Here is a 21193-nt window from a genome sequence, read left to right as displayed (position 1 = left end):
GTTTGCCAACATTGTCTTGGCACAATGGGAGGACCTGTTTGTTACCAACTCGGAATTTAGGACTTCATGGGTATTGTATGGGCGATACCTAGATGATATAGTCCTGTTCTGGAAAGATAGTGAGGATGACCTGAAGAGGTTCTTCACCTATATTAATGGAACTACAAGTTTTCTTAAGTTTACTATGAATAGCAATGTAGAACTGATTAATTACTTAGATGTTACCATCAAGAAAGACTTTGAACACAATTGTTTTGTTTCACAACTATATAGGAAACCTACCTATTCAAATTCACTATTACATTACACAAGCACACACCCATTGCACCACAAAAAAGCCCTAGTTAAGGGCCAATATGTAAGACTGGCCAGAATGGTGTCTGATTTTGCGGATTTTCTTAGTGAATGTGAAATATTAAAAAACATGTTTTGTAAGAGGGGGTACCCTGAAACCTTTGTCATAGATATTTTTAATGAAGTTAAGACTAAAAGAATGAATGGTCATTTTCTTGCACTACTAGGGCAGGTGTCCACCAAAAGTCATAATGACTGTAAACCTTTAAATTTTGGACGGGTGCTTACTCTTACTTACACATCCAATTTTTATGACATTAAAAACATTATTTCCAAATATTGGAAAATATTTGATGTTGACCCTGAATTATCAGGGAAATTTGGTATTGAACCACAAGTGGTTTACAAGAGAGACACTTCCCTTAAAGGATTGTTTTAAAGGCAAAAATTTGACACTCACAATGGTGGTACTTTTAAGTGTGGGAGGTGTGCCCAATGCCCTTATGTTATGGACAGAGAAAAAATCAAGCTCAAAAATTTTGGATATATTTCCAGTTCAAAAAGGATGTACTGTTACACTAAAGGGGTTATGTATTTGGCCTTGTGTAGATTCTGTGCAAGTTTCTATGTAGGTAAAACTGAGAATACCCTAAGGTTAAGGATTTATCAACATTTATATGATATCAGAAACAAAAATGAAAAGAATGCACTATATAAACATTTGGTTAGTGAACCTACCCATTCCTTCCTGTTCTTTATATTGGAATAGGTAGATCTGGGACCTCGTGGGGGACCCTTGAATGAGTATTTGGAGTTTGTAGAACTCAAATGGCAAATTAGGCTTGATGCCTATCATGCTCCTGGGTTAAATGATAGAATTTCTTTATCTTCTCTATTGAAATTAAAATCTATGTTTTTTATTTAGTTATATACACTGTTTAGGGATGTTTTAAACTTTTTACATGTATTATTGTTTTAAATTTGGCTTGTATTAAGTATATGCAGCCTTGTTAATGGGGGAAATGATGTCAGCTATTTGTGATTGGGTAAGCAATGTATTTAAACAGGTGCTAATTGCAGTATTTTTGTATTCTGAGGAAGTCATCTACCAGACGAAAGCGCTTAATACTGCTGTGTTTGCTTGCACTGCTTTATCTTGGATGAACATTGTCTGTATTTTTTCTGGATTTGGAGTTTTCTGCTTATAAAGGATTTACCATCTACCAAGCGTCGCTTTTCTCTTGCAACAGCTGCCTTTTATTTTTCATTGTTTGTAAGACTCTACCTGTTTTCCTTGTTTGTTATACAACAAAGTAGGCTTAGAAGTTGTACCCATTTGAAACATTTCCTGTCCATTACTTCACATTATAAATGGCAAAGCGACTGAGGAGTTATACTTGCCACTACTTTATTTTCTATGAGGTAGTACAGACATTTAAGCTGTATGTTTATATGGTCTCATTTTATATGCTCTGTGGAGAATGGTAGGTACAACTACACAGAAAATTTGTCAATCAGTTTGCAGCACTCCACTCGTGAACTGCAGAAACCAAGACAAGTGCCAGTATCTGCAACAGTAGTGGAAGAAAGCTGCTGTTTCATTGCTGGATCTAATAAGCTGGCCATGTTCTGCAGCAAAGGAACTCTTGCAGGGATTTTTTTTCATTTTGAGTAGGACTGCAAAATAAAACTGCTTGTCTCTCTTGAAAAGTTTCTGTTCTGTTGTACTTTTGATATCATCCATATTGTCATCTAAATATGTTTCAGCATCAGGACCAAAAGGAATTTCACTTTCTTGCAAGATATTGTCTTGTACTTCAGGAAATGAATTAATGATACTTGCATTGTCCAGAAACTGCCTAGCAACTGGTGGTCTGAGTACCATACTAGCATACACCTGTAGCACTTTCCAGATGTCATCGTGCAAGCTAGGCAATTTGCTTTCCCTGTCTTGCATTTGCACATTGAAGTTCTTCAGTGGTTTGGTGGCATACTGTAGGAACAGGAATGCCAGCTTAATGTCGTGGTTATGCAGTCTCTCAGTGATGTTGCACTTTAACAGACCGTTGTTCATAGGACATGAAGTAGGATCTCAGGACGGGTCACAAGGCAAGCATTCTTTTGATGACTATTAACAAACATAACCATCAAGTGGAGGTATACCTGAGAATTTTGAGAGGTTCAATATCCACAAACAGTGCAAACTCTTTAAGCTTCTGCTGATGCTGTGCACTACTGGAAAAGTGACAAAAAATATCAGATATCAGTTTCTACACTGGTACAGGCATTGCTTTTTGCATAATGCATAAGTCTGCAGAGTGGCATAAGCAGCCCGGGTTGAAAATATGGGGGTTAAGCTCCTTTAGTCTACACAGCATAGAATTCCATTTACCAGTCATGGATGCAGCATTGTCCAAAGAATAAGCCACATGGTGCTCACAAGAATGTCAAACTTGGTCAGTGTCTCCATTACAGTCATAAATGGCATGGCCAGTTCCACTGACACAAGCAAGTATGTTGAGGAATCTAACAACATTTTTACCACTGGTATGGTTGAAAAAAAAAACAAGTAAAATTACAATCAGTTTGTCATCCCCCATATCTGTACTCTGGTCAATGTACAAATAGTATGGTACTTCCTGACATATTTTTGCAATGTCCTGCTGATACTTTGGACCCATTACATCCCTTACAATGCAAGCAGCCTTTGTTGTTCAAGAGCTCATTTGTTGCACCACCTCTAGTTCCATGCGGTACCTCTTCATGTAGTTCAAGAAATGATCTCCAGTTGTAAAAGGCAGGTTGTGTTCAGCAAGGAGACACCTAAAGACTACATTAGACTCCAATGTTTTAGAATTGGTTTGCTGAACGGCACACATTTTTGTCACCTTTCTTCCAGTCGAATATTTGGTTTACATCTTGTTCTTTTTTGTTATCAATGTGCTGCTGTAGATCATTCCTCCCTCCATGTCCAACATTAATAATGGTAGCACACATCTTACAAAAAGTATATCTGGGACTATGCCTGCTTTCCATTACCCAGTTAAAACTGACCTTCCAGCTGCTTTGGAATGTAGTTATTCACTTTTTCTTCTCAGCGATAACATCTTTGAGAAAAGAGGGCATAATTAGAAAAGCTTCAAGGTAAAAATGTACCATGAAGTATACTTAAAGCAGAATGAACCTTGTATGATTCCAAACATTAATCTGAAAGTCATACCCTTCAGAGTTGCTCCACTATAACAGTGTAAGAAAACTTGCATTGCACCTCCTTCCATAGTGGCTTGTACCATACTGTTGTGTGATTTAGCCATTACTTCAATTCTGAAGAAAATAGTTGTAACAGTTCAGATAAAGGATGAGAAATCAAGCCAAAAGCCTCTGTAAACATGTGCGACTTGGTAAGCCAGTTTAATACATACCAACATACATAGGTATAAAATCTGAATGAGCATAATTGCAAATGATTCATAACACATATAGGTAAAAGCTCAGTATTGCAAATGATTCAACTGTATCCAACAAAGAACTCATTATTGCAAATGATTCATAATGTATCCAACAAAAAGCCCATTATTGCAAATCAAGGATATATTACATGACACAGTTGCAGATCAGTCATTACTTAGTCAACTTGAACCTCACAAGATTTATTTTCAAAAAGATATAAAGTATAACAGTAAGTGACAAGTATGACCATGATTGATTAGGACATAAGGTAGTGAGAAAATCTGACCATTCTGTGGAACTCACTGCACTTTGCATGTACTACACCCTCATATGTTATCTTGACATATTCAAACAACAAAGGCAAACATTTTTGGGGTACAAAAGGCTAAAATCAGAGGGGGGGTCATATTTAAGTTACAGCAACATACATTTTCTGAAGGCTATACTAGTTCAAATACTTATTCTTGTACACTAACATAAGATACGAGCTGTTTGATCACTTCCAGAAATATTTAAGTGGGCACTGCCTGGCCATATAATAACACTAAAACATGCATATGTACATATAACTATAGTACACATACCCCTATGACTTGTGTTTGCATATGTCCATGATAAACATACTGAAAAGTAGAATAAATAATGGCAGTTATCGTTCATATGTGCCCACACCAGATAGCTACCACCACCCAAGCAAAATGTTGTACAATGAAGACTCCCAGACTCATACAATTTGGCACACTGTGTTCAAAATAAAAGTTAGAAATGCCACAGATATTTTCCCATTAAATGTACATAACTCAACAAGCACCACAAGCAATGAAAGCTGATTTTCTGCATTTCATATAATTTAAACAGAATGCAAATACACATAATATCTATGATTTCTGAACACTTAGGCTCATAGGTTCATCAGTAGGTACTAGGCTATCTGCCCAAAGGCATAAGCCTAGCTGGAATGTGTTGGCTTCCGCTGCCCCCTTAGATTAGTTCCCTGAGCCTCTGTCCAGCAGAGCCATTGAAGTGATCTCTGGGGTAAACTTTCTGTTTCCCATCCACTTGTCAAGGTTTCTCTTGAAGAGGGTTAGCGAGGACCTCTGCCTAATGTAGATTGAAATCTTGTTTCAGAGCATGGGAAGTCTCTGGGATAGGAATCTAGCCCTCCAGCACATCCTATGTATTGTTGTGGTGAGGATTAGATTCCTGGAGCGTGTGGCTTGAGGGGATATGGTTTTCTTTAGGTGGAGCATGTCCATCAATTCTGGGTTGGACATGGCCTTGTATGTCAGGCAGAGATCACCTCTGAGTAGGCGGTATGCAACCGAGTACAGATGGAGTTTCTTCAGTCGAGCTGCATAGGGCATCTACTTGAGGCCAGTGATCCTCTTGGTGGGGTACTTCTGTGGTCTTTCCAGTTGTTGCAGGTGTCTTGTAAGGTACATCCCAAATGGGGCATTCTACTCTATGATGGGTCTGATGAGTGATGCATAGAGAGGCCCAATGACCTCTTTCGAACTGGATGCAAACCCTTTTTGTGATTAGGTGAGCCACATAGAAGGATTTTCTAACCACTTTGACAATGTGATTATCAAAGGAGAGGTTACTATCTACTTGGTTCTCCAGATCGCTTATTACGTCTTCCGTATTTAGGGGGCTACCACCTATGTGGCAGTTTGTGGGTACTTTGTTTTTTCCAAAGGGGATGACTATGCACTTTTTGGCATTTAGCTTGAGGCCATGGTTTTGACACCAGGTATCTGTCTCTGTGAGACCCTTTTGGAGGATGTCTGTGTCAGCCGGAGAGTCAATTATAGCCCCTAGTTTGCAGTCGTCTGCGAACTTGGTCAGCCATAGTCCTCCTGTGCTTGCCTGTACCTCTGAGAAGTATATGACAAACAGGCGGGGTCCTAGGACTGATCCCTGGGGAACGCCACTTGTAACCGGTTTAGAGTCAGACCTAGCTCCCGCAACTCTTACCATGTGGGTTCTGTCCGTGAGCCAGTTGGCAACCCATCTCGTGACATAGGGGTTTATGTTCAGGCTAGTGAGCTTGTCTATAATACCTGAGTGAGGAATGGTGTTGAAGGCCTTTGCAAGGTCTAGGTAGGCTGTGTGGACCACCTTTCTCTCATCTATAACCTTGGTAACTGTCTCAAAGAAGTCCACCAGGTTTAGGAGGCATGATCTGTTCTTAACAAAGCCGAACTGGGTAGGGTCCACTGTTTGGATGTTTCCATTTCCAATGTTTCTGTTAATGAGATCCATGATGATTTTCTCCCCAAGAAAGTCAAACCACTGTCATGAAATTGTCCCCCCTTGAAGCAAACTGTATGAATCTGTAAATCCCACAATTCATGCTTAACACTGGTTCCACGAATACAGCTGTATAATAAACACATTAATAAACACACTAGCCAATGAGAAAAAAATACTAAATAAAAATCAGTGTGTCGCATACCTCTTAACCTCTTAGCACAAAAAATGTGGATAAAGAATAAAATAATGGGGAAAACCACAGAACCCGAAATATATAGGTAAATTTTAAATATTGCTCTTATAAATGTGGAAAAATGCTGGAATAACAGGATGTGTTACCATGCATTCCCTGAAGGATTTGCAATTCTGAAACTCAAATGTCTGTCATTAGTGACTTCATTCAGTAATTTGCCAGAAAACACCACATTATAACAGGAACAAACTAAAAATAAAAAAAAAATATGGAACTACACCTCAACCTCTTAGTAAAAGAAATCTGGGTGATATATGAAATAATGGGGGGGGGGCAATTATCATATTGAGAGCTGTGGTGTGGGTTGTCTATATGGTCGCTTATTAGATAGTGGGATTGCAATGAATGAAGCTGCATGAATATGTGTGTGTGTGCGTATCTATGTGTGACTGTGTGTCTGCTTGGGTAGTTGCTTAATGGGGTAGGTAGGTAATCATAGCTCTGGATGTGTGTGTTTCTGTATGTGCGTGCATGCAAAAGTGTATGGCTGAGTGTTTCCATGAGTGAGACTGAGTATATAGAGGCTTCTTTTTGGATGAGTGGATGCGCGCGTGTGTGTGTGTGTGTGTGTGTGTGTGTGTGTGTGTGTGTGTGTGTGTGTGTGTGTGTGTGTTTGTGTGTGTGTGTGTGTGTGTGTGTGTGTGTGCGTGTGCGTGCGTGTGTGTGTGTGTGTGTGTGTGTGTGTGTGTGCACGAGTGTGTACATATGTGTACATTTGTATGTGCATGCATGTGAATATGCATTCATGGTTGTCTGAATGAGTGTACGTGTACATGAGTGTGAATGTGTATGTTTGTGCGTGTGTGTGTGTGTGTGTGTGTGTGTGTGTGTGTGTGTGTGTGCACAAGTGTGTATATATGTGCACATCTGTATATGCGTGTGTGTGTGTGTGTGTGTGTGTGTGTGTGTGTGTGTGTGTGTGTGTGTGTGTGTGTGTGCATGTGAATATGCATTCATGGTTGTCTGAACGAGTGTACGTGTACATGAGTGTGAATGTGTGTGTGTGTGTGTGTGTGTGTGTGTGTGTGTGTGTGTGTGTGTGTGTGTGTGTGTGCGTGCATGTGTTTAAAAGACTGCCTTTGCTTACACAATGCAAGACTGCTAGGGAGAACATTTAGCTCATCAGATCAGACAGCACAGTTATTAGTTCAGAGACATGGTAAGGAACAGCTAATGAGTTCTTTTTTATTTCAGCTTTAGCTGCCATTGAATCTGAATTTCTCAATGTTCTGCTAATTGTCCAACCCATTCAAGGCAATTGGCACAGATGGAGAGACTTTCTCTGAATAACAAGGAATGTTTGCAGTTACCTTCACCACTTTCACCCTATAACCTAAGTAGCAATTCCAAGGTTTTTGCACCTTGGAAATAAGGGATTCTCTCTTGCCTTCACCTAGTCTGAACAGATTTTATGATGAAAATAAACAAAACAAGTAGTTCAAGAAATTGATTTTGAGTCATGATTAGACAAGAAATGTACAAAGCAATACAACGCAATGGTCAATTTAAGCTGTACACAAAGCAATCCAACGCAATGGTCAATTTAAGCTGTATACCTTTTTCTTTTAAATTGAATCCTACACAACAATTTCTACATTGGCCTTTATTCTTCTTATTTTTTTTTTTATAAAAATGTCAAAGTGTGTGAGTAAATGAAGTGGTACTGGGCCAAATCTCCATTTTAAGCAGGACTAAGAGACTGTGCAAAATATAAATAAACACACCAACATTACTGGATTCCTGTTACTTTTTAAAACAATGTACTTTTTTTTCTTGCATCTATATTGGTGATTTTCTTTGCTGGTTATCTATTTTTCACTTCTGCTCAACAAATAAAAAGTACCTGAAAGCTGTTATATTGCAATCCCACTATCTAATAAGCGACCATTATCAAGCTGATCACTCATTACAAATATATTAAACCAAATCTAGACATATATTTTGCTTAAACAATATTAAACTTGATGCGTGCAATGCAAATAAATCAGACGTATCCTGCCATGTATAGTTTTTGTTTGTTATTTCTTATCCTTCAGTTATATACTTTCTTCTTACATCTTCTGGGTTAACAGGTAACTGCTCTATCCACCTAAGCAGTTAAATACTTGAACCCCAAGTTAAAAGGCAGGTGTTTGCTGCCATAATGTAATCAGCATTACATTCTATCAGCAGCAGGCCTGCAATATTATGCATTCCATGGCTAACATTATATGATAAACATTCTACAACCTGTCAGCTACATTAGCAAAGATATCATACAAACTTTCAAAAGGAATGGTATGCAGTTTGTTTTCTCATAAACAGAGATTCATTCTAACTAGCAAGAACAGACGAATAGGCAAAGTTGGTCATAGCTTCACAAACATAATTAGACCCCTTTGGGGACTTGCTTGAAGATATGGTTTAAGAAGCTTGTCCTTGAAGTTTATTCCAAGTTCTTTTCGCCCATATCTAATAAATATACTTGAAAAATTGGTTCACACCCAGTCCTGTGAATTCCTACAAAAAATGTATTCCATTTAGTTCCCAGAGTGCATTATGGATATGTAAAAGGAAAGGGACTAACCACCGGGAACTTAAAGATGGCATATTTAAACACACAGGTAAATGTCACCTCAATCAACCTATTATCATAAGTTTAGCAAAGGCATATGACTTTGTTAACCATCCATAACTCATAACACTATAATGGTAAGATTTTGTTCAGGACTACTCAAGACTGTTTTTTTAAGCTGCCTGCATAACAGATCTTTCTTAAAATATATACGCATACCTTTCAGAGTCTACACATATACATCAAGAAATTCCACAGGTGTCAGTATTAGTTCCACTCTTTTTTACTCTTGTCTGTCAACTACCACCTGACCTTTCCATATTTTTTATAATTCTTTATGGAAATATTGTTTTGTCTTTATAGGTTCATAGGTATTTACTGGGTTATAGGTCTTTCAGGATTTGAAAAGCCTAGTGTTACATTCTCATGGGACTTTTTAATCCTTATATTTTGCAGACAAATAACCAACAGGCAGACAGAACAAGGGTATTTGAACACATTTACTTGTTGTCCCTATATATGAGGAACACAGATGATAATCCAGAGGTAATTTTCTTATTTCCCATCCAGCACTTCAACCTTAATGCCCATTAACAAGGATACTAATGAGATATCTCAGTATGTTAAGAAAAATCAGATTAATCCTGCTGTAAATGATACAGGAGTTCAAGACTGTACAAAATAAATCCCTCAAAGTGGGGTACAAAGCTATGTCTAGTGTCTAGTTTCTGGTAATCAGTAGAGGTCCAAGGCTCAGTGCATTCCAGACATTGCATGGAAATCTAAATAGATAAATTCTTAAGGAAAACAGAGATAAAGTTGCATATTGTCAATATAGCAGTGGTAACAAAAGCCCTTCCCTTACTGAGTTACATATAGCATTTTGTAAACAGTGCTCAGAGAGTACAGACTTGCAGAAATCTATAAATAAAAGATTAGGAGGATAAGGAATTAATATTATCTGTTATCACCAAGAAAGTTGGGAGAAATGGTGAGGGAGGCATGAAGAGGGAAGAGGCATAGAAAGGAGAGAAGTGTGAGACATGCAGAGAGGAGAGAGGTAGGATGAATGTGAGGCAGTACCAGAAATACCAAAGGCACTCCAGTAGGATGCTGTCATGAACCATGCCAAATGCTGAATAAGCAACATTGTGTTTAACTATTTATTTAAATTACGCTTAGTGATCATTCAAAAAACAGAACAGAAAAGAAAAAAAAAACATCACAGTTAATGAGTGGCAAATAAGCCTTATCATCAAGTTAGGGAAAGTTGAAGTGTTTAAGAAAACAATTGCAACACTTGCATTACAAAATGATCAGATTACTATGCAGAATACTGCAATAATAATGTAATAGTTTCTATGGATACAGAACATGCCATATCAAACTCACTGAGTTATCTGCATGAAGTAGTCATGCCTTAGATATAATTGTTTCACTACGTGCAGTCTACTAAGAAAAAAATACATGCATTTGTCACTGTACCCTATTCTGGAAATGCTGATGTGCCCCACCTGTAGCATATTAACTGCTGTCTTAATAGACACAAACACACACCTAAATTGGATGTCTGCTGGACAGCAGACAGTGGCTGTTAAGGTACATATTCTGAAAATGGTGTTCACACCATGGTATTGTGCTAAAGGCTACAATTTATGGCTTATTTTATTAAATACATTATTTTCACTGCCAAGGTCAAATAGGCACGATTGGTGTCATACTCATACCTTTCAAGCCTGACCATTAAAATGTTTAAGACAATGTACTAGTTAAACAGTTACAATGTACTAGTGGTGGGTAAAATGTGCCATCTGATTACAAGTGAGAAGAGAGCTGCAAAACGCAAAAACTCTAGAGTACTAATGTTTATATAAACTCCTTATGTCCTACAGACTTTGATAAATAATTATGAGAGTATTATCTAAACTCTCATTATAAATGCAAGTACTGCCTGATTTATACAATACTGAAGATTTTAAGAGGTGAAATAAGGGCTGTATCTCCTTCTGTGTTGTGCTATGCTAGATAGGTATAGTTCAACTCAAGGAATTATGTTCAAGCATTTAAAGCATGCCACAACGCACTTTGGTCTAGTCAAAGTAAATTAGCTAATGCTCTCAAAAATTCAGGACTTGATAATGACAATTTCAAATTTTTCATTTCTGGTCAAGGTATGTTTGAAAGCAGTGCATCACATCAGTAGGATTCTGATTTTAGAGTTGATTACATCAGTGACCCCTTGGAATTCAGGTTTTATGACAGGCACAGTACTAAGACAGATCTAATCAGAGTCTTAGAAAATTATTTTGGTGAGGGAACAACATTATTCTTTTCTGGTCCTTCTTGATTTCTCATCAGCTTTTGATACTGCACACCATTCAATCCTAGCTGACAATCTGCAGCATTACTGTGGAGTTTCTTGTATTATACTGGATGAATCTGTCTGATACATGTCTGGATGTATGTACAGGATGGTTTCAGGTATTGGTTCCAAGGTGTCTAGCTCTGCTGACTGTGGGGTCCCACAGGGTTCCCTACTTGCCCTTTTATTGCTCACTGTTTCTATCCTTCCTTTGGGAGACCCTACATGATGATGATGTTTGCATTGCTTCTGCTGCAGTAATGACATTCCTCTGTACCTCTCAGTCCATTGGGAAACTGTGTCAGCTATTAAACAATTGAAAAGGACCAGGAATGCATCCATTCTCAGATGGTTGATAACTGGCTTAAACTTAACACAGATATGACTGTTGTTAATACTATTCATGCCAACCTCAGGGACTTCTCAGTTGCTATTTTTCCTCCCAATATTACTCACCTTGGAGATACATTTCATTGTAAAAGATGCATCATTTGGGACTGTTCACTGATAAGCTGACACCAAAAGATCCACTTTTGGTGACTACCAATTTTTCCCATTTCCATCTGAGAAATATCGTTCTCATGAAGCAAGTCATACCACCTATTGAGACAAAAACTGCTGCTAAGTTTGTTGAAAGTTGGCTATGTGTATCAACCACTACATGTTCTGATGGGAAATTCACACAGGAACTGTGGTTGATTGAAAGGGAGGCAGCATGCATACTTCTCAGATTTTGTTTTTTTTTACTTTATATTTTTTTTAACCAGGTTAGAAGTCTGATACAAGACCCCTTTCATCCACTGACTGGGCCATATGGAAACGCATATATACAGGAGATATACAAAATGCAAGCTTAAAAAGATTTTTCACAAATAATATTGGAGAAATTTGTCCTGTTTAGCTTGCCATTGCTGCTTCTATATAATTTATAAGTGGATTCATGCAGAATTAGCCTACTGGCTAAAGGTGAGCACTGTCCTTGAGAAGGTAAGTGTATTCCATAAATCTGATGACCTAGATGAAACAGGAAACCACTTGACTTTAGAGAAAGTGATGTAATGTTGCTCACTAAGACTAAACAGATGAATAAATCATAGAGTCTTGAAGTGACATGTTGCTCTTATCTGAAATTGGAATGTCAATAGGAAAAGCATGTTCGAGTCTACATATAAGCACATCGATGGCAAAAGCTCGTCATACTTCTGGTGCGAATAGATCAGAGTACCTATTGCCAACTTTAAGTTGTCAGTAAGCCTTAGCTATTGGGAGGGTCTATATGATGTTAGAAGGACAGTGTATCATCCAAAATAAACATGAGATATTTGTGACATTTATTGAAAGAGATAATGCTCCCAACAGAATCTAAAATGTGAGGACTGGAATTTCTGGATAGTCTTTTAGCTGTACCACATAGCATGACAGAGGATTTTGTAATAGTTATAGTGAGTTTATTTTGGGATACCAGTTCCAAATGTGTGAGAATTTGTTGATGTCTGTATGATCTTAAGGCATGAGGAAGGGCGTTAGCAATGGGACTGGTACAGGGGCATGACTTATTATTGACAGGTTGCAACAAGGCAGGTCTTTCGCACCCCTTTATCCCTAATTTTATCCTTCCTTATTTCACCTTTTCATCTCCTCATTTACTGCCTCACATTCATCCTACCTCTCTTTGCACCTCTCACACTTCTCTCCTTTCTACCTCTCTTCCCTCTTCATGCCTCCCTCTCCATTTATGTCTTCTCCCCCAGTATCCTTTCTTGCAACTATTTATACTTGCCTCTTACAATGTTATCATACCTTTCTATATAATTATATGCTAATATCCATGCTGAATAAGCATCTCAGTCATTATGGCTACATCTTATGCAAAAAGGCTCTGCTAAGCATAATTCCATTTTTGCATCCATATTTTGACTTTATAAACAGCTTCCTGAAATACATGTTGTAGCATATTTTTGCATGTGTAAATATGTATATGTTTTATAGCATATCCTTGTTTCAATAAAATGTGTTTAATTTATTTCTTAAGTGATCCTATTCACCTGTGTCTGCAAATGCTCCACTAAGATCAGTGCACTATCCCAATAAACAAATATAAATAAATAAATACATAGATACATACATAAATAAATATTACAGATAAGATTTAAACACAGAAAGGGGTCTTAATAATGGTGTTGTTATAAGTCTAGGATCACTTTCCTAAAAGGTATATCTTCAATGATATTTTTAATTGTACATGCGGTGGTGGTGCTGCGGTAGCATTGTCGCCTCACAGTAAGACGTTGTCCTGTTCGATTCTCAGCTAAAGCGTCTTCTGTGTGGAGACATGCATGAATGGGCATACCTTCACTGCAGGTTGTGTGTAAGGGCTGGCAACTCGGCACGTAAAAATCTACTGCCAATCATTAGCGGACCGGAGTTCCACTGCGGCGACCCCTAACCAGGAAAAGCTGAAAGATACAACAACAACAACATAATATATTTCTGATATCTGATGGGACGGAGTTCCACAGCTGAGCAATGCACACAGAGTATGAACAGTCATTCTTATGATTTTTTAGATTTCTGAATGAGTACTAGGTGGTGGTTTAGTGAAAGCAGTTCTCTGGTGGGGAAGTACCAGTTTAATAACTGGCTGGTGGCAGGACATCTGTTTGGAATGTAGGTGATGCTATGGGCAATGGGCCTGTAGATTAGCTAGCTGGAGTCAGTTAATGGAGTGAAGTGCCCAACAGCAATATGTTTAGTAAATGCAATTACTTACAAAGTTTGCAGTTTTATTATAAGGTTGCTTTAGTATGGCAAACTGAGAGAGAACTGTAGGCTAGTGAAAACTGAAGAGACATACATGATACTAAGGAGTAGATAGGTCTCAGGAATATTATTGTGTGCATATTCTGTTAGAAAGGGGGTTCACCTCCCAGTTTTTGGTTAGTTTTTGGAATTTCCTAGTCTGGCAGATGCCAGAGTGGTGCAGGATGCTGGCAGAGCACAGTTCCCACCAGGCTGTTAAGAGAAAATGCTCCTCCTTATATGTGCCTATAAACCATAGTATTTGGAGAGCACTGTTATGGCTAAGACAGATAGTTTGGAAAGCATTTCCCAGCCTTAATTACACACTACCACTGCATACAAGCATACATTACATTGTTATAATGTAAAAGTGCTATCAGTCTGCAAAGTTTTAGCAGGTGAAGTTTGTTGAACTGGGGGGTCTCCATTCTTACATTTACAAATGGCACAAGCCTACAGCAAGATGTTTGAAGAGAGCTCAAGTGATTTACGAGTTATTACAAATGACTTCACTTGTGCTTTTGCATCAGTGATGATACTATATAGACATGATCTTCCTGAAACAGTAGACCAGCATATGCTTTAAAGTGTTTCCTGTAGTGACCTGGCCTCTGTCATTTATGCTTGACATTGAACACAGAGTAAAAATAAATATTTGGGATATGTGCCTTTCCCTGCTAACACACACACACACACACACACACACACACACACACACACACACACACACACACACACACACTCAGACACGCACAGGCACACGTGCACATGCACACACACACACACACACACACACGCACGCGCACACACACACACACACACACACACACACACACACACACACACACACACACACACACACACACACACACACACACACACACACACACACACACACATGCACACGCAGTTTATTTGAATGTGATGTGTATTCATACATTGCTGCAGAAAATATAATTTATCATGCGATAAAGATATTTCCATGACTAGGCAATCTATGTATTACAAGGTAACCTTCTGTGCTGCTGCTTGCAGCATTGTCATGACAAAGGACATCAATCAGAACCTGTCAAGCACATTTTTTGTTGTGTGCACTAATGAAGCATTTAGAGAAAAAGATGCTGCAAGACAGGCAACTGGGATATGTGGATTGGAAATAACCTACAGATTAGAGATATGGTGGATAACTTATTCTTGCTTCTGAAGTTCCAGCAACATTCACTTACTCTGACCTATCATGCAGCTTCTTGGTTCGATCCTTAATGCAGACAAGGAAATGGGCAGACATACTGTAATGTTTACATACACACTAACAGCTTTCAGCCTAATACATAATGACAAGCAACGCAGATTACAACATTTTATCACTGAAACTGTTAGCTGAAAGCCAAGTGTCCAGAGGGTGCAAGTCAAAATATTAAGTAATTAGTGCTTATCTTTTGGAACTAGTTAGTTTGTGGTGAAAGATATGCATTGTGTTTGAAGTTGATAAGATAATCTGTATCATTTGTTGTAACTTTTATTTGGTTAATTAAAAAGTTGGTTCTGAATGTTTTCATTAGTATAGTAATGGTAGTTTTATAATAAAGCTGGTCAGGTTCTCCTATCTCAGAGTTTCTTGCCAAATTAAAACTCAGTGACTTATGCTTTTGGTAATCCTGACAAAAAAGCAAGTGTCAAGTGCAAAAAGAATGTCTTGTTGAGAAACTGCTGTGCCTGCCAAATATCGCCTGCTACTGTCATTAATCTTTCTGATCAGATAGCTCTAGCTTCATGACCCTAATTATTCAGATGTAGTAAGTCTAAATGAGGCAAATTTAACTTTCTATACTTGCACAGTCTCTGCCTATATAATCTGAAGGTTTGCTGCACGCTGAGGTCAAACTGCCACTGCAGACTTACAAAATGGACCTTATCTTTCCTTAATGCCTACTATGAGGCTTAAAAGCTAAGATGCCGCCTTGTGCCCTGTGGGACCCCCCAGTCTGTGATTTTATTGTCAAGATGTTTCATTGAACAAACTGCCATCTTACCTAACAAAATTGCACACACTTATCAGCATTAAACAATTTGCACTTCAGATTTCAAAAAGAATGTTTTACTTAAGCAAATCTAACTACTCCCCTTGAGATATACTATGATACTCCTCAGAGAAAAAATACACTTGTTCAATCGCCTGTAGAAATAATTAAAACTTTAGAGTGACTATATTTACAAAAGATATTAACAAGATTTAACAGATAAGTACAGTAAAGTGTCTGACAATGAATTTCCTTGTGCTTTCAGAACTGTTTGATGTTCAAACTGTAGACCATGTCTCAGAATATTCTTTTATTTGTTATGGCAGCTTGCCTGCAATTTAGACATGATGAAAACGTTGCCACGTTGCCACCAACTCATTTGTAGTCTCATTGCTGTATTGCTGCCAGTGTTATCTATGGATTCAGCTCTCGATTGCCGATCGCGCTTTGTGATGGACTTATACTGTATCTCAGCTTAGTTAACTTGACTATTCTAACAGTGAGATTTTTGGGGATTTTTAACAAGAAGCTGATTAGATCAGCATGTGTATACTAAATGTTAATGTTACTTATATGTGCATATATTAAGGGATGATGCCAGATAAGGTGAACAGTAATGAAGAACATAAAGTCGTTTTAAGGATTACATAAAACATAATGTCTTCAGTTTTAATTTAAGTGCTTATTACTAAGCATAATTACTTTTGCAATGAAATTATTAAAATTCTAGATAAGCATTCTGGTATTAAATATTAAGAACATATAAGCATTCTGCTAATTTAAAAAAAGTTGTGATGTGACCTTTAAGACACACATCAGTTGTATATTATATTTCGTTGTGCCATATATAATGGACTCTGTGTATGTGCGTGTGTGTGTGTGTGTGTGTGTGTGTGTGTGTGTGTGTGTGTGTGTGTGTGTGTGTGTGTGTGTGTGTGTGTGTGTGTTTATGATGTACTAGGGCCTGTAGTGGTATGAGTGTGTGGGTCTGCAGGGACATAACATCAGCAGTAGTTGCAGCACTGCAGCTCCGTCTACTGCACAGGTTCAGGACATGTATGGCAGACATTACAGCATCCTGTGTGTCCCTCTGCCCATGAGGGCTGGCTCTACCAGGAGTTGTTGTATATGTACCACAACCTTGGCTAGATGCTGGTGTTCTGCATGAACTTGAATAATGACTGCTATGAGCTGTTTCACTGTGTTATCAGCCACAACTGCAGGGATGTCCTGTCCTGGGTGTAGACATAACAGATGTTATAGTACAAAGACTCTCACTGTGGAAGGGGGCTATGGATTACCACAGAAATGTTGGCCAACATTTGTGGCTGTAGCAGTTGAGACCAGCACTGTGAATGGCTCCTCTCTCCAGACATGTGAGACAGAGAAGACTTTGGATGTTCTGATGTGTGACTAACTCTGTTCAAGCAATCAAACATATGAGACATGCACTCTTACAGGTTATCACACATACCCTGCATTACCCTCACTATCTCCTCCATGGCTGTGGTGGTACTATCCTGTGCCTCCATGATGTCCCTGCACATAAATTGGGTTGTAAGGACTGATACAACAACCTCAGGGGGAAAAGAAATAACCGTGTCTTCAGCAAGAACCATTACCTACCCCCATGTGGATCTGCCTGCCCATGAATGCTAGGGGGAATTTTTACAACAGCCTACTGGGGGTCAGCACATTTCCCTGATTAACAGTTTCCTCATTCACTTGTCCCTCCTTTAAGTTATAGGTAGCCTGGGTATCTGCTGACATACAGGCTGAGTCCTTGGTCTATGGGGAGGATGCAATAGTCACATTTGAGTCCAACACATATACTGTACTCTCTGCTTGTTCCAGCTTATTCTTGCAAGCATCATCATCATCAGAGGCTACAGATCCCCCAACATCAGGATGGGACAATTCCAGAGTGCTGCTACCAGATAAAGAACCACCTGTGAATACAGCAAAACACAATATTCCATGTAAGTATGACCCAACATCAGTGGTATACATGCAACTGAGTTTTAAAAATATATGCACGATAACAGGTAGCACTTTATTTGCATACCTTGAGCAGATGCCTGTGGATGTTGAATCCCTGATGTAGCTACATACCGTAAGACATACAGCTTTGCTTAGTTTGACAGTAGGGTGCAGAAGGCTTACAGGTATACATACACAGATATAGGCTTGCATACAAGGGGCATTTCCAATCCATTTTCTCTGGGGTCTGCATAGCTCTGCTCAGCATCCAGTATCACACTGTGGGACTCTGTAGAGGTATCACTATCTTCATGAGAGGCCAGGAACTCATCCTTCTCCATGAGAAGTGACACAGTTGTAGAACATGCCAGGAGTTGTGCTTTTTGTTGGATATGCCATATAATATCATTTCATAACTACAATATGGCCACCAACTGCAGTACCATCTGCCACAATATCATTTCAGGTACAGTACTAGTAGGCATGTTCAGCTGCATGCAGGGCAAAGAGTCACTATACGTGGAGATGAAGGACCTGGAGTAGTACCGTATTCTCTGCATCCTAGAATTAGTGCATACATGTGCATGTCCCAGCAGATTCAGCAGGATGCTTCTGCTTGACCTGTTTTTTAGGCATTGCACTATTGATATGTAAAAGAATGGAATTATCAGCCTTGTTCCTGCAAATCTCTGACAAATCCTAATACCACCAGGCTCCAGCCTCCTCCTTGGCCATACAACATGCTTTTTGTGTGCTTGACACTTATAAAGCTATATCCACACTTTTTAACTAATAACAGGAACATAGGTTTACTAAGCACAGCCCCAAAGAAACAATCACATACCACTGCAACTAACCAAGGTGACATGACTGCTCTTCTCAGTGTTAAGAATTGTTTTGCTACTGAGGTATGTGCAATGTTTACTATAGTCAAATGTATTTACTAACAGTGGTACCATAAGTTCTGTACAAATGATTTGATCTGTGCTCCAAGTATGTTCTCTTGGGTGTGTCTTCCATTAAGCTTAAAAATTGTACAGCACATCAACTGCTGTACCCTTGAAATCCCCTCTCTCAATAGACCTTTCCCAGTACAGACGTACTGGCAAACATACATCGTATTATGTCAACAATTTGAATAGCAGTTAAAAGCAGTTCTACTACAAATAATGGGCTTGTAAAAAGTAGTAATTACCTTATAGAAGCATTTTTCCGGAAGGACCTTCCTGAAATTCACCTCTTATATACTTGCAGGTCAGGATGTTAAGGCTGTACTTCCACATTGTGAAAATGGTAGTGGGTTCAATCCCCCCCCCATGCCTGTGTTGTTCATAAAAAGTTTCAGTTGAGGTTTTTATCTCAATGCCCACCCTCCACTCCCTGCAAGCTTGTTTTATCATAAATAGTTTCAGTTGATGTTTTTGTTTCATTACCCTAACTACAGCATTTGATAGGGTAAACATGTATCAGCAACATTTTTGGGTGTGTGTATTTCTGTCGTGGAAATCTTTCTCAATATACTTCTTTCCATTCCTCATAACATGAGTAAAATCTATATCTGAGCAGCATGGTTTCTTTGTAGATGTATGTTTGTGTCAGACATTACTGTGGCATCTTGATCTATAGACCCTGTTGATTTGTCCAAGTAGCTTATCCCATTAATCCTCTACATGCCAGAATACAGGTGGTGATGGCTGTTAGTTCTGACCTTCCTTGCAGGTGTATATACTAACTGCTTTATTAAACTGAGAAATATTTGTTGGTCTTTCAAGTGCATCAAGTTTAATTATAACATAGTCAAAATATCAATTAGGTTCAGTTTTTCATTGTATTTGTACTTCTCTCTCTCTCTCTCTCTCTCCCCCACCCTCTTTGTTGCTGTTTCTTTATTTACACAAATTTATTTTGTTTATTAGTGCCTCTATATTTTAACTGCAGTGGTGGTGCTGCGGTAGCGTTGTCACCTCACAGAAAGACATTGTCCTGTTCGATTCTCAGCTAAAGCGTCTTCTGTGTGGAGACATGCGTGAATGGACATACCTTCGTTGAAGGTTGTGCATCAGGGCTGGCAACTCGGCACGTAAAAATATACTGCCAATCATTAGCGGACCGGAGTTCCGCTGTGGCGAACCCTAACCAGGAAAAGCCGAAAGATACAACAACAACAGTGTCTCTATATTTATTTCTCTATTATATATGGAGGCCTCACAACCTGCACCCACCTCTTTGGTAAGGTCTGCTATCACCACCACCACCAGAAGCACCCACTACGTTTGGGTCATAGACTGCCACAGTCATCATCACACATCCCAACCTACCTGTTCCAACTTCTTCAGATAGCCAAGCATTTGTACCCACTAGAAGAAGCACCAGTGGAGGTGACACTTTGTCACTCATTAACAGCTGACTCATTAACAGCTGACATACATAGTGGGAAGATTATTCACAGGTGATTGGAAACACAAATCTCCCATATGGAGAATCACCTCCAGTGACTTCTTGACTGAAGTCCCTGTCCAGCATTGTCTCCACCATCTGAGATGGGGACCAGTAGTGATGGTATGCAGGGTAGCAAGTACTCTCTCACTGGGTTGCAGCCTACAGAAGCTGCAGATGCAGGTACCTCATCCTATCCACCATTCTGATATTCCCCTCCCTTTAGTATCCATATCCACTGCTGTTGATTGTTCAGTCCTCCTCTCAACATCACCTTCCCTGGGCTTGTTTGATGTCTCCTTCACCATTGTGTTCTCCCTCCCTCCCTCCCTCACTGTGTTTCCACACACCCTGTCAGTAGTTTCTGTCTTCTACTGCTACCTAACCTAACCTTCTTACCTTTCTCTTATATCCCTTACTTCCTTCCTGAGCATACCTTCTCTTTATGATTGAAAACAGGAGCACACATCCCACAAAAAAGAAAAACAAATATCCCATTTTCTCCACTTCCATCCTGCTTATTCCTTAGTTGGTCACTTTCTTTTCTACCCACTGCTTGCTTCCTCTTTTCATCTTGTTCCTATAATCCCATTTCCACCCTTTAATCTGCTAAAAAAATAAAAAATAAAAAAGATAAGCACACCTCACCCATTCCCATTTAGGGCTTCCAAATCACTTTTGTGACCATGCCATGCATGACAAGTCATTAGCATCACTGTTGATGTCCATGTTCAACTGAGGAGAACTGGCACTGTTCACTACATATCAAAGACATTGTTATTTATTTA

This window comes from Protopterus annectens, chromosome 4.part1 (assembly GCF_019279795.1).
Source record: "Protopterus annectens isolate FY-2018-M chromosome 4.part1, PAN1.0, whole genome shotgun sequence".
Taxonomy (NCBI): domain Eukaryota; kingdom Metazoa; phylum Chordata; order Ceratodontiformes; family Protopteridae; genus Protopterus; species Protopterus annectens.
The sequence above is the reverse complement of the archived record's forward strand: the minus strand, read 5'-3'. Positions refer to the sequence as shown.